Raw genomic sequence first — 11,934 nt, forward strand, 5'->3', positions numbered from 1 at the left:
ATTGATCGATCGATAAAATATATGTAAGATCGTTTGGTGTTTTTAAATACTTTGACATTAACCCCAGGTGCTTAAATTTCTCAATGTATTCAAAGAAGTTTAAGCAAAACCAGAATCTTCACACAGGTCTCCTCTTGAGGCTTGAGGCATGGCTGGACGCGGATACTCACACTACGTTGCTGGGGCATGTTTCTGGAAGCTTTCTGGCCTCTCTTTTTTTTTTTTTAATTTTTTTTTTCAACGTTTATTTATTTTTGGGACAGAGAGAGACAGAGCATGAACGGGGGAGGGGCAGAGAGAGAGGGAGACACAGAATCGGAAACAGGCTCCAGGCTCCGAGCCATCAGCCCAGAGCCTGACGCGGGGCTCGAACTCCCGGACCGCGAGATCGTGACCTGGCTGAAGTCGGACGCTTAACCGACTGCGCCACCCAGGCGCCCCTCTGGCCTCTCTTTCAATGTGAGTTACCCTTGGCTCCTATCCTGCAGCCAACCTAGTAGCCAGTTTTATCAGCTTTACTCTCACAAGGTACCTCAGGTTCAACACCTGTCCATCGCTGTCATCACGGCACCCTGGCTCAAACCACACCTTGTCTGACCTCAGCTCTTGGAATAACCTCCTCGCTGGTGTCCTGTTTCCATGCATTCTCCGCTTGCAGCTAGTTCTGCAGATGAAGAGGGCTGCTTAAAGACAGGTGAGATTGTGTCCCTTTCCATCACACTTTTAAAAAGTCTAGGGGTAGAGGCCCTTGCTTTTCAGATCTTACAGGATCTGGCTCTGGCTGGCTGTCTGCCTCCCATTCATCGCTCACAGTGCCCTATCTACACGGCCTCCTTGATAGTCCTCAAACCCGCAGCCTCCGTCATCTGGATTGCTGAACACCCTCCTTCAGAATATCCCTTGGTTCGTTCTTTTAACTTCTCTAAGGCTTGGCTCAAATGTCACGTCCTCAGAGAGGTGCTCCCTCCCCGACTTCTCTTTGTAAAATAGCACGTCTGCCCCTTTTTACGCTTGTTAGCGGCTTTATTTTTCTTCTTGGCCCTTATCATTCAACATATATATTTATTGGATCATCTGTTTACTGTTTGCCTCTCCCATGAGAATATGCATTCTATGAGAGTAGAGACTAAGGCCTTCACGGCTGTGTCTGGGCACCAGGCGCAGTGCCTGGAACATGGCAAGTGATGAACACTGTGGACTGGTCATTCTCCAGCTTTCCCAGACCTGACTGCCTATCTGAGATTTCTTTTCGATCTCCTGCTGTCTGAGCAAGCTCCTGCATGAACAGTTCCTTCATCACCTGCCCTATCCAGCAGCCTGGTCCTGTTCTCTGCCAGGTAAAAAATGCCGACCTTCTCGGTAGCTTTTTCCTGTGTTTTCTGGGTCATCTTTTCCTCTGCCCTGGTTTATCGCTCATGTAACTTACATCTTCCTTCCGTCTTCCAAAAATCTATCCAATTCTCTGTTCCGTAGATGGTTTTCTTCTCAAAGCTTTAAGGCTTTATCTCATCTGTACCATGTATGTTGTCATTTCAATAGGATTCTACGAAAAGGGATACATGTTATGTGTTCCGCTTAGTATCCTGAGCCACGAGTTCCCAATTAACAGTTCTGCAAGCAGGAACCTGTTAGGACTGGGTGTGTCTATGTGTTCTTTAGAAAATTGTTTCCTATGGGACTTAGCCGGAAATGGTCCGGAGCCCACGAGGTTCAGGATGGTGGAATTTGGTTTATCGGCTGGCAACGGCAGACTGGCCAGTGCAGCTCCTGTGACCTTCCGCCCACTGGAGTCTGATGGATAGAAGTAAAAGGTGCCATTAGGGACCAGATCCTACGCATTCATTCAGTAACCATTTAGCATTTGAAGTGGAAATTCCACATATAAGAAAGGATGCCCACAAATAAAAAAATTAAGCTTTTCATAACAATTCAGCTAATATACACCAAGACTGGAAGCACTGTATGCAATAAAAATGTAATTTAACGTTTCTGTTGCATCTGGAACTGCATGTCGTGTGAGAGAGGTGACTTTTGTGTTACTGGCATCTCTTAATTTGCCCGATGAACTTGAATCTCATTAGAAGTACCTCCTTTTCAAACAGAAAAGGCCGTTCTAAGTGTGTTTACCTTGTTTGGCATATATTAAATGTTAATTTAACATTCTGAATTGCAATTGTACATTGATTTCTTTGGTATCTTTTTAAAGTCCTTTGATTAAGGGCCAATATAGCATAGCGTTTCCCATTTCGAGGCCGTGGAGCCCTGACAAAAGGGTGGATTGTATTATGCAGCGTTTCACTCCGTTTGTTTTTTTTTTTTAAATCAACACTCCATCAGATACTTGTAAGGTAGGAGGGATGGCTAGACAATGGACATGCTTAGTCGGAATCCACACGTCACCCTGGCAGCAAGGGGGAAGAAGATAATTGTTCCTTGATAATCACAAATAATAACATTTTCTTTCAGATATCCTCCGGTGATTTTATACCAGAGATAGTAATGGTTCACTGAGTCCTGGCTGCACAACATAGGGTTTCTCAGAGCAGCAGCGTCAGTGTCATCTGGGAGCTTGTCGGGAATGCAGAATTGCAGGCCTTGCCCCAGACCTGCTGAATCGGAATCTGCATATGAGCAAGATCCCCAGACGATTTGCCCATTAAACTTTGAAAATCACTTCATAAATCTCTGCTCCTCAAATTTGGCAGCTCTTTGGTATCAAACTTGCAAGTCCTGACGATAGGATTCCATCCCCAGAGATTTTGCTTTGATTTGTATGGGCTGTGACCCGGGTGTAGAGAGTAGGAAAAATTCTCCCAGGTCATTGTAATGAGAAGCCAAGTTTGAGAATCACTGCTCTTAACAATAAAACCCGACATAGTGTTCATTATGTAAAAATAACAGTCATAATCATAAGCAGTGGTCGTGATGTTTTGAGATCATGAATCTTCAGAAAGCACAGATGAAAGAAAACATGGCAACTCCCATTGTCACATTAATGGTGATGAGTTTATCGGATTAGCAGAATGAGGAAAGGATGGGAAGGAAGTGGTAGGACTTGAAGCTTGGGAGGAGGCATCCTCAGCTGGACCCCAGAAAGCATCAAAATACAGGGTCTCCCATAGCAAAGGTTCGGTATCTAAATTAGTGTGGTGGGCACGGGGCCATCCTCGAATTTACCTTTGCAAAATTGAGTCCCCAGGAAATCACAGGTGGCTTCCCTGCCCCGTTGAGAGTGCTGACCTCTGCCCCTGACATCTAAGGAATCCATGAGAAAAAAGGGGAAAGGCCAGGTACTGTCACTGCCTTAGCTCAGAGCCTCGTGTTCTCTTGGTTTTATAGCGCTGAGCTCCTAACTGGCCTCCCTGCCTCTCTTCGTCCCACTCACTACCTCGTCCGTCTTCCAAATGCTCCCAGAGTGATCTTTCTCAAGTGTGATTCTGATCCCATCAACCCTTGGCTTAAAAACTACTCCGAACACAACCCATTTCGTGAAACTTCTCCTTAGCATAATGGGAAGGAACTAAGATTTAACGAGCCTTACTTGTTTCTTTTGTTCTTCACAACCAATCCGCGAGGTCTGTGTTATCAATCCCCTTGTACAGGTGTAGAAACTCACATTCTTTTTCCTTTTTTTAATGTTTATTGTTGGGGGGAGAGTGGGGGAGGGGCAGAGAGAAAGGGGGACGGGATCTGAAGCGGGCTTTGCACTGACAGCAGCGAGCCCGATGTGAGGCTCAAACTCACAAATCGTGAGCCCAAGTTGGACGCTCAGCCGACTGAGCCACCCAGGTGCCTCTGATATTCTTTTCCAAGGGGAGAGTATTTAATGGCAAAGACAGAAATCACAATCCCGATCTGTCTGTACCTTCGCTACCCTTTCCAGCGTGCTGTACAAGACCCTTCGTAATCTTTTTTTCTGTTTATTATAAAAGGCAGTTTATTTGCCCTTCCGGTGTTTTGTATTTCTGCTTTTTTGTCAGTAATGAGCAATTAACGGATTGGAAATCTGCTTGATTAAAGAACACTAACAAGTTCATCAAGACACCAACCACACTTGGGAGTATGAAGCAAGAAGTTGAAAAATATTCCCTAACCCAGTGCAAATTAGGCAGCCCTCAAAATTGCACATTTTCTCCCTAGTTTTTGTCCATGGTTTAAAATATACAGGGGCACCTGGGTGGCGCAGTCGGTTAAGCGTCCGACTTCAGCCAGGTCATGATCTCACGGTCCGTGAGTTCGAGCCCCGCGTCAGGCTCTGGGCTGATGGCTCAGAGCCTGGAGCCTGTTTCCGATTCTGTGTCTCCCTGTCTCTCTGCCCCTCCCCCATTCATGCTCTGTCTCTCTCTGTCCCAAAAAAAAAAAATAAACGTTGAAAAAAAAATTTTAAAATATACATATACAGAATGACCTTACGATATTGGTTAATTAGTATAAAAGTCACAGCCCTGAAGACATACATGCTACAAACTTCTAAAGAATACATGCCTAGGGGTGCTTGAGTGGCTCAATCAGTTGAGCATCCGACTTTGGCTCAGGTCACGATCACACAGTTCGTGCCTTCTAACCCCACGTCAGGCTCTGTGCTGACAGCTCAGAGCCTGGAGCCTGCTTCAGATTCTGCGTCTCCCTCTCTCTCTCTGCCCCTTCCCTGCTCATGCTCACTCGCTCTCTCTCTCTCTCTCTCTCTCTCTCTGTCAAAAATAAATAAACATTGAAAAATTTTTTTTAAAAAAGTATAGATGCCTAGTCCTCGGGCCCTAGAAACTCATTAATGTGATTCAAGGTCACATACTTAATTCTTACTAGGACAAAAGGTCTTTCCTCTGTTTCTAATTCTAGTCTTCTGCTGAAGACCCTTCATAATCTAACAACATTTCTGGATTCATCACTCAACTCTTCCCCCACCCAGGTTCTAGATGCCTGCATAGATGTTACACATCCCCCAACCACATCATGCTTCTTGCTGTTTCTTTAAAAATTAATCTTCTTTCACACTTCTATGCTTTTGAACATGGTTTTTTATTTCTAGAATGTCCCCTTTTAAGGAAGGAACTCATATATAGCCTTTCACATTCCAAGTTCGGTGATATTTCTACGTGAACCTTTTCCAGAACTTTTTCTCTAGGGTTTGCTTCTCCGTCTTCCATGTAATCATACTACTTTCCACGTGTTTTATTAGCTTTTGATCTATTGTTTTGTAATTATTCTGATGTATTTGTCTCCCTATTGTGAAACGTTGTTCTTGAGGGTGCAAATCATGTGTTATTCATTTTTATAAACGGCCTCTTCTTCGTCTTGGGGTCCGTATCAGTCAGTTTGGGCTAAATTACATTTTATACCAATTAACCTCCCAAATCTCGATGGCCTCCACACAGCAAAGGTGTGTTTCTTGCTTGTGATATCATGGGCAGGTTGTGGCTCTTTCTCATGCTGTCTTCACCCCAAGACCCAGGCTGATAGAGCAAATTCCATCTGGGACATATCTGATTTTGTAACAGAAGGAAAAGAGATGAAGTGATCCATGAGATTATAAATTTTCTGCCTGGAGTTGACACGCGTCACTTCTACCCATATTTCATTGGCCTCAGCGAGTTGCGTGGCTACTTCTAATATCAGCAGTGCTGTGATACCTAATTTTACCACAGGAGTGAGCCCTTGAAGTCCCATGGCCAAGTATGATGTCAGTGAGACAGGGGGATGTAAGCCCCTCTCCAGTGAGAAGAGGCAGTGACCAATACCGTCTACCACAGGGCCACTTGCACCTCGAAGATGCCTCCCGTTCCTCACACAGTGAAGTTGCTTTTTTTCACACAAACTTGCAGTGTGTTCATTGGAAATAGTAACTGTCCAATGATTAATAAGATCTTCCTTGAAGCATGAAATCTGAAATAATTCGAATTTCTTACCTTGAAATATTCACCCCCAAATCATAATTCCCAAACTAGATGGCCAACTAAAGGCTCTGCTTTATTGCCGAGTGGTCACGCTTTTGTAAAAACTTGGTCCGAGAAGGCTAAAGTCTGTTTAACAACTGCTCAAAAGTAAAAAAAGAACTTTTCCTATCAAACGTACACCGTTTGTACTTCACAGGCTAATATCATGGAAACGTGCATCCCTGTGTCTCTTACTGTAGTTAATGTGGGGCAGTGCAGGTATGTTTAATTACCACGCAACCTCCCGTTACTCCTCCAAGTGTTCCGTGCACATCCACACGTGCCTTGTTACTCCCACAAGTAGTGTGATGTGCTTTTGAAACGTGCCCTGATGATACACAGTTTTCTGTCACCATCGTTCTGAAGATAAATTAGAAAAGGGCTTTTTGCCCAGATATGAGCAATGAACTCGAATAAGACAATTAAAATATGTCCTATACCCAAATGTTGAAATTTTTCTTGAAGCCACTGAGATACTACGCAGGTCCAGATGTCTGAAACGTCCAAACTCCTGTTAACAAGTATGCTCCTCGTGTCTGACCTTTTTTGCATTTTTGAACAATGACCGTCTTCAAGCAACAGATTTTTATGGAGCACCTGTTATGTTCTGGGTACTGTGCTGATACGCACTTTCCGGGGCTTCTTGCACTCAGTGCAAGATGCTCAGGAAGTTCTTTTAAAAATCATCTCTTATAGGGGTGCCTGGGTGGCGCAGTCGGTTGGGTGTCCGACTTCAGCCAGGTCACGATCTCGCGGTCCGGGAGTTCGAGCCCCGCGTCAGGCTCTGGGCTGATGGCTCGGAGCCTGGAGCCTGTTTCCGAAACTGTGTCTCCCTCTCTCTCTGCCCCTCCCCCGTTCATGCTCTGTCTCTCTCTGTCCCAAAAATAAATAAACGTTGAAAAAAAAAATTAAAAAAATAAATAAATAAATTAAAAAAAATAAAAATCATCTCTTATTGAGGTAGAGGTGACATACACTGTTCTTTGAGTTTCAGGTGTACGACACGGTGCTTGGACAACGCTATACATAACGCAGTGCTCGTCGCGGTAAGTGTGGTCTTCTGTTACCCTACGCTATTAGCACATTATTATTGACTGTGTTCCCCATGCTGTCCTTTTCATCTTCAGGACTTATTTATTTTACAACTAGAAGTTTGTGACCCTTCGCCTATTTCGCCTGTCTCCCCTCCCCTCTGGTGAGGACTAGTTTGTTCTCTTTATTTATCGGTCTGTTTCTGTTTGTTCATTTGTTGTATGCTTTGGATTCCAAATAGAAGTGCAATCGTACAGCATTTGCCTTTCTCAGTCCGACTTATTTCACTTAGCATAATACCCTCTAGGTTCGTGTATGTTGTCACACAGGGCAAGGTCTCATTTATTCCGTTGTGAATATGCAACACTCCTCCTTTATCCTGTCATGAATGGACACGTAGGTTGCTTCCACATCTTGGGTGTTGTAAAGAATGACTGCGATAAACAGAGGGGTGCATATCTCTTTTCAAATTAAGTGTTTTCATTTTCTTTGAGTGAAGACCCAGTAGTGGGATTACTGGATCATATGGCGATTCTATTTTGAATTTTTTGAGGAACCTCCACGCTGGTTTCCGTAGTGCCTGAAGCAATTTACATTCCCACCAGTAGTGCAGATGGTTACTTTCTTTCCACATCCTTGCCAACACCTGGTATTTCTTGACGTTTTGATATCAGCCATTCAGACTGGTGTGAGGTAATACGTCACTGCGGTTTTGATTTGCATTTCCCTGATGATGAGTGATGTTGAGCATCTTCCACATGTCTGTTGGCCATCTGTATACTGCAAAACTGTGGTAATCAAAACAGTATGGCACCGGCACAAAAAAAAAAAAACCCAACAACTATAGATCCGTGGAACAGGAGAGAAACCCCAGAAGTAAGCCCATGATTATGTGATCAATTAATGTACAACAGAGGAGGCAAGAATAGGGAAGAGACAGTCTCTTCAACAAATGTTGCTGGGAAAACTGGACAGCTCCATTCAAAACAATGAACCTGGACCACTTTCTTTCACCATACACAAAAAGATATTCAAAATGGATTAAAGACCTAAATGTGAGATTCGAAGCCGTAGAACTCCTAAAAGAAAACGTTAGTCAGTAATCCCTTGGACATCAGATTTAGCAACATAATTATGGATATGTATCCTCAGGCAAGGGAAACAAAAGCAAAAATAAACTATTAACACTACACCAAAACTAAAAGGTTTTTCACAGCAAAGCTCTTCAACAAAATAATGGCAAATAAACATCAAGAAAATAAAAAGGCAACCCACTGGATAGGAGAGAATATTTGCAAATGGTATATCTGATAAGAGGTTAATATCCAAGACATGTAAAAAACCTATACAATTCAACACCCCCAAAAAAGTAAATAATTCAATTGAAAAGTGGGCAGAGGACCTTAGTATACACATTTCCAAAGGGGATATTTTCTTTCCAAAGTGGCATTTAAGTCAGGCACTGAAGAGTGCATGGGATTTACTAGAGGAAGGGAGAGCCTTTCAGGTGGAAGGTACAGGTGGACCAGAGCCCTCAGGTGGGAAACCTCTTGGCATGGTCAAGGAACTGAAAGGAGACAAAGGTGGTTGGGACAGAGCGTGGGAGAGAACAAGTGGGCCACAAGTTGATAATACCATCACCATTTATGGACGTTGAGTTAATACACATTTTCTGTATCTAATTTGTGAGTGTCGATTTTTGTATTTATTTAAAAGGAACCCCCACTCCCTTTTTTCCTACATATGCAGACATAAAAGTTTAGAGCGAATAGCCTGCAGCAGTCTGGCAGAACAGAATTATGGAATGGGCCACGTTTTCCACATTTTTATCAGTCAGACTGAGGAACACATTCTGCATGTATGTGATCTTTTTCGGGGGGGAGGGGGTTGATTCTTTCTGTGCCTTATCTTGATGTCAATATAATGATTCTTGAGGGTTTCTTTGTGTTGGTAGTAGTCCCACACACATTTTGAAAGGCAATAAATCTGATCTGAGTAAAGCAGATTTCTATCTTTTGGAGTACTCTACTATCACAATACTGTTTGACACAATTTAAAATTCCCCCTAACTTCAGTGAGAATGTGCACTTAAGCACTCAAATAGTTGTCTTACGTTCAAATCCAACATTTGAACAATTAACAAAACTAAAAAGCAACCTACAGAATGGAAAAAGATGTTTGTCAATGGCATAACAGATAAAGGGTTAGTATCCAAAATGTATAAGTAACTTACCAAAGTCACCCCAAATCCAAATAATCCAATTAAAAATGGACAGAAGACATACATAGACATTTTCCCAAAGACCTACGCGTGGCCAACACACACAGGAAAAGACGCTCAACATCACTCAGCATCAGGGAAATGCAAATCAAAACTACAATGAGCTATCACCTCACACCCATCAGAACGGCTGACATCAACCACACAAGAAACAACAGGTGTTGTAGAGGCTGTGGAGAAAGGGGAACCCTCTTGTACTGTCAGTGGGAATGCAAACTGGTACAGCCAGTGTGGAAAACGGTATGGAGGTTCCACAAAAAATTAAAAATGGAACTTCTCTACAACCCAGCAATTGCACTACTAGGTATTTACCCAAAAATACTAATTCAAAGGGATAGATGCATCCCTATGTTTAAAGCAGCATTATTTACAATAGCCAAATTATGAAAAAATCCCAAGTACCCATTGACTGATGCATGGATAAAGAAGATGTGAGGGGTGTGTGTGTGTGTGTGTGTGTGTGTGTGTGTGTGTAATGGAATATTATTATATTCCATAATAATAAAATATATTATAATATATATTTTATTTTTGTATACCTGAAATTAATGCTACACTGTATATTACCTGGAATTTAAATAAAAACTTTTTAAAAATACAGCATTTGATAGCTTTTGCTTCTTCTCATGGTAGTTACTTCTCATGGTATCTATCAGGACCTTGCCTCATGTTCCTTCCTTGGGTATATCTTCTCTGAAAAACTTATTTTCCTTCACTTTTAGATTTTTATTTAAAACTTTTGGAATGTTCAAGTCGTTTCACTGTGTTTACCATGTCTCTTATTAAAGGCCTAGTTGGATAAGGTTAGGTTTGTCTGTTTGTGACACTCAGTCATTCCATCCAAAATAGTATCTTGAACAACATAGAAGTTCATTTCTATGTCATTTGTATTTATTAGTCTAGGGATAGAAACTTCTTGGCTGTTAAGGCCTCTCCATGTTCCTCAAGGACCCATCATGAACATCCTTCTATCTTCCTTCTCTACCATGACTGTTAGCTTATGGCCATAAGGTCCATAGGTCCAGCCATGGCTGCCATAGGTCCAGCCATCAAATCCACATTCCATTGGGAAGATGAATGAGAAGAGGAATAAGTGGCAAAATGTCTCTTTGAACATGTTTATAAAGAAGCTAACATGCCACCATTTTCTTTACATACCATTGCACATAAATTAGTCACAAAGCCACGCTTGGTTGAAAGGAAGACTGGGAAGACCACTTTCCCAGTCTTGCAGAAGTGTTTAATATAAATCTAAAGTGAAGGAAAATACATTTTTCAGACAAGATATACCCAAGGAAGGAACATGAGGCAAGGTCCGGATAGATTATTTATTTATAGATTTATTCTACACAGTCACGTGCTCAGTAGAAATCAGGGATTCTATTACTAGAAAGGAAGGAGAAAATGGACTTTGGAGTAGACATCCAAATCTAGAATAAAATATAGTCCAAAATACAAAAATAAATAAGCGCATCTGTGTGACAAAATGTGCCTTTTCTATGTCTTAACTATCCTTTTTGCCTCCTGCCCTTGCCGCACACTACCCAGTCTGCAGGCTTTACCACAAGTGCTCAAGGTCATGTATGATTTTGTAATATGTGGCTCATCCAGAGAAGTGTAAGGTACGCGTTTACTCTGTTTTGAAAATAGTGCTTTTTTATCCAGAGTTCTCATGCTGAGCTCCGAAACGTAAGAGTGATTCTCATTTGGGTCTAACAATTCACAGTCTATCAAAAATGTTATTCAAGGGGCGCCTGGGTGGCGCAGTCGGTTAAGCGTCCGACTTCAGCCAGGTCACGATCTCACGGTCCATGAGTTCGAGCCCCGCGTCAGGCTCTGGGCTGATGGCTCGGAGCCTGGAGCCTGTTTCCGATTCTGTGTCTCCCTCTCTCTCTGCCCCTCCCCCGTTCATGCTCTGTCTCTCTCTGTCCCAAAAATAAATAAACGTTGAAAAAAAAATTAAAAAAAAAATGTTATTCAAAGAGGTTCATTTTACTGATGCAAAATTTATAGACATATAACACAAAATTCCCCATTTCGACCATTTTTCGACACAATTCAGTGCCTTTTACTGTATTTACAACGTTGTGCAACCATCATCACTCTCTTATTCCAGAACATTTTCATCGTCTTCAAAAGATGTACCCGTTAAGCAGTCACTCCACATTCCTCCTTCCCACCAAACCCTCGCAAGCACTAATCTGCTTTCCGTCTGTATGGATTTGCCTATACTGCACATTTCCTAGAAGTGGAATCTTAAGATATGTGGCCTTTTGTGTCTGGCTTATTTCACTTAGCACGGTGTTTTCAAGGTTCATCCATGTTGTAGGATCTATACGTACTTCCTTTTTTTATGGCCCAATTTATCCTCATCAGATGGTGGACACTTGGGTTTTTCCTGCTTTTTGGCTGATTTTCAATAACGCTGCGATAAACATTCATATACAACTTTTTGTTTGAATGCATGTTTTTGTTTCTCTTGTGTATAAACCTAGGAGAGGAATCGCTTGGTTTTATGACGATTCTATATTTAACTTTTTGATAAACCTCTAAACGGTTTTCACAGTGCCTGGACTGGTTTATATCCCCCACCAGCAATTTATGAGGGTCACCACTCTCCGCATCTTATTTTCTGTTCATTTTTTTAATTATAGCATGCTAGTGGGTGTGAAATAGTATCTCATTGTG

Source organism: Herpailurus yagouaroundi, unplaced genomic scaffold (genome assembly GCF_014898765.1).
Source record: "Herpailurus yagouaroundi ecotype Mexico unplaced genomic scaffold, PumYag 67793, whole genome shotgun sequence".
NCBI classification, from domain to species: Eukaryota; Metazoa; Chordata; class Mammalia; order Carnivora; family Felidae; genus Herpailurus; species Herpailurus yagouaroundi.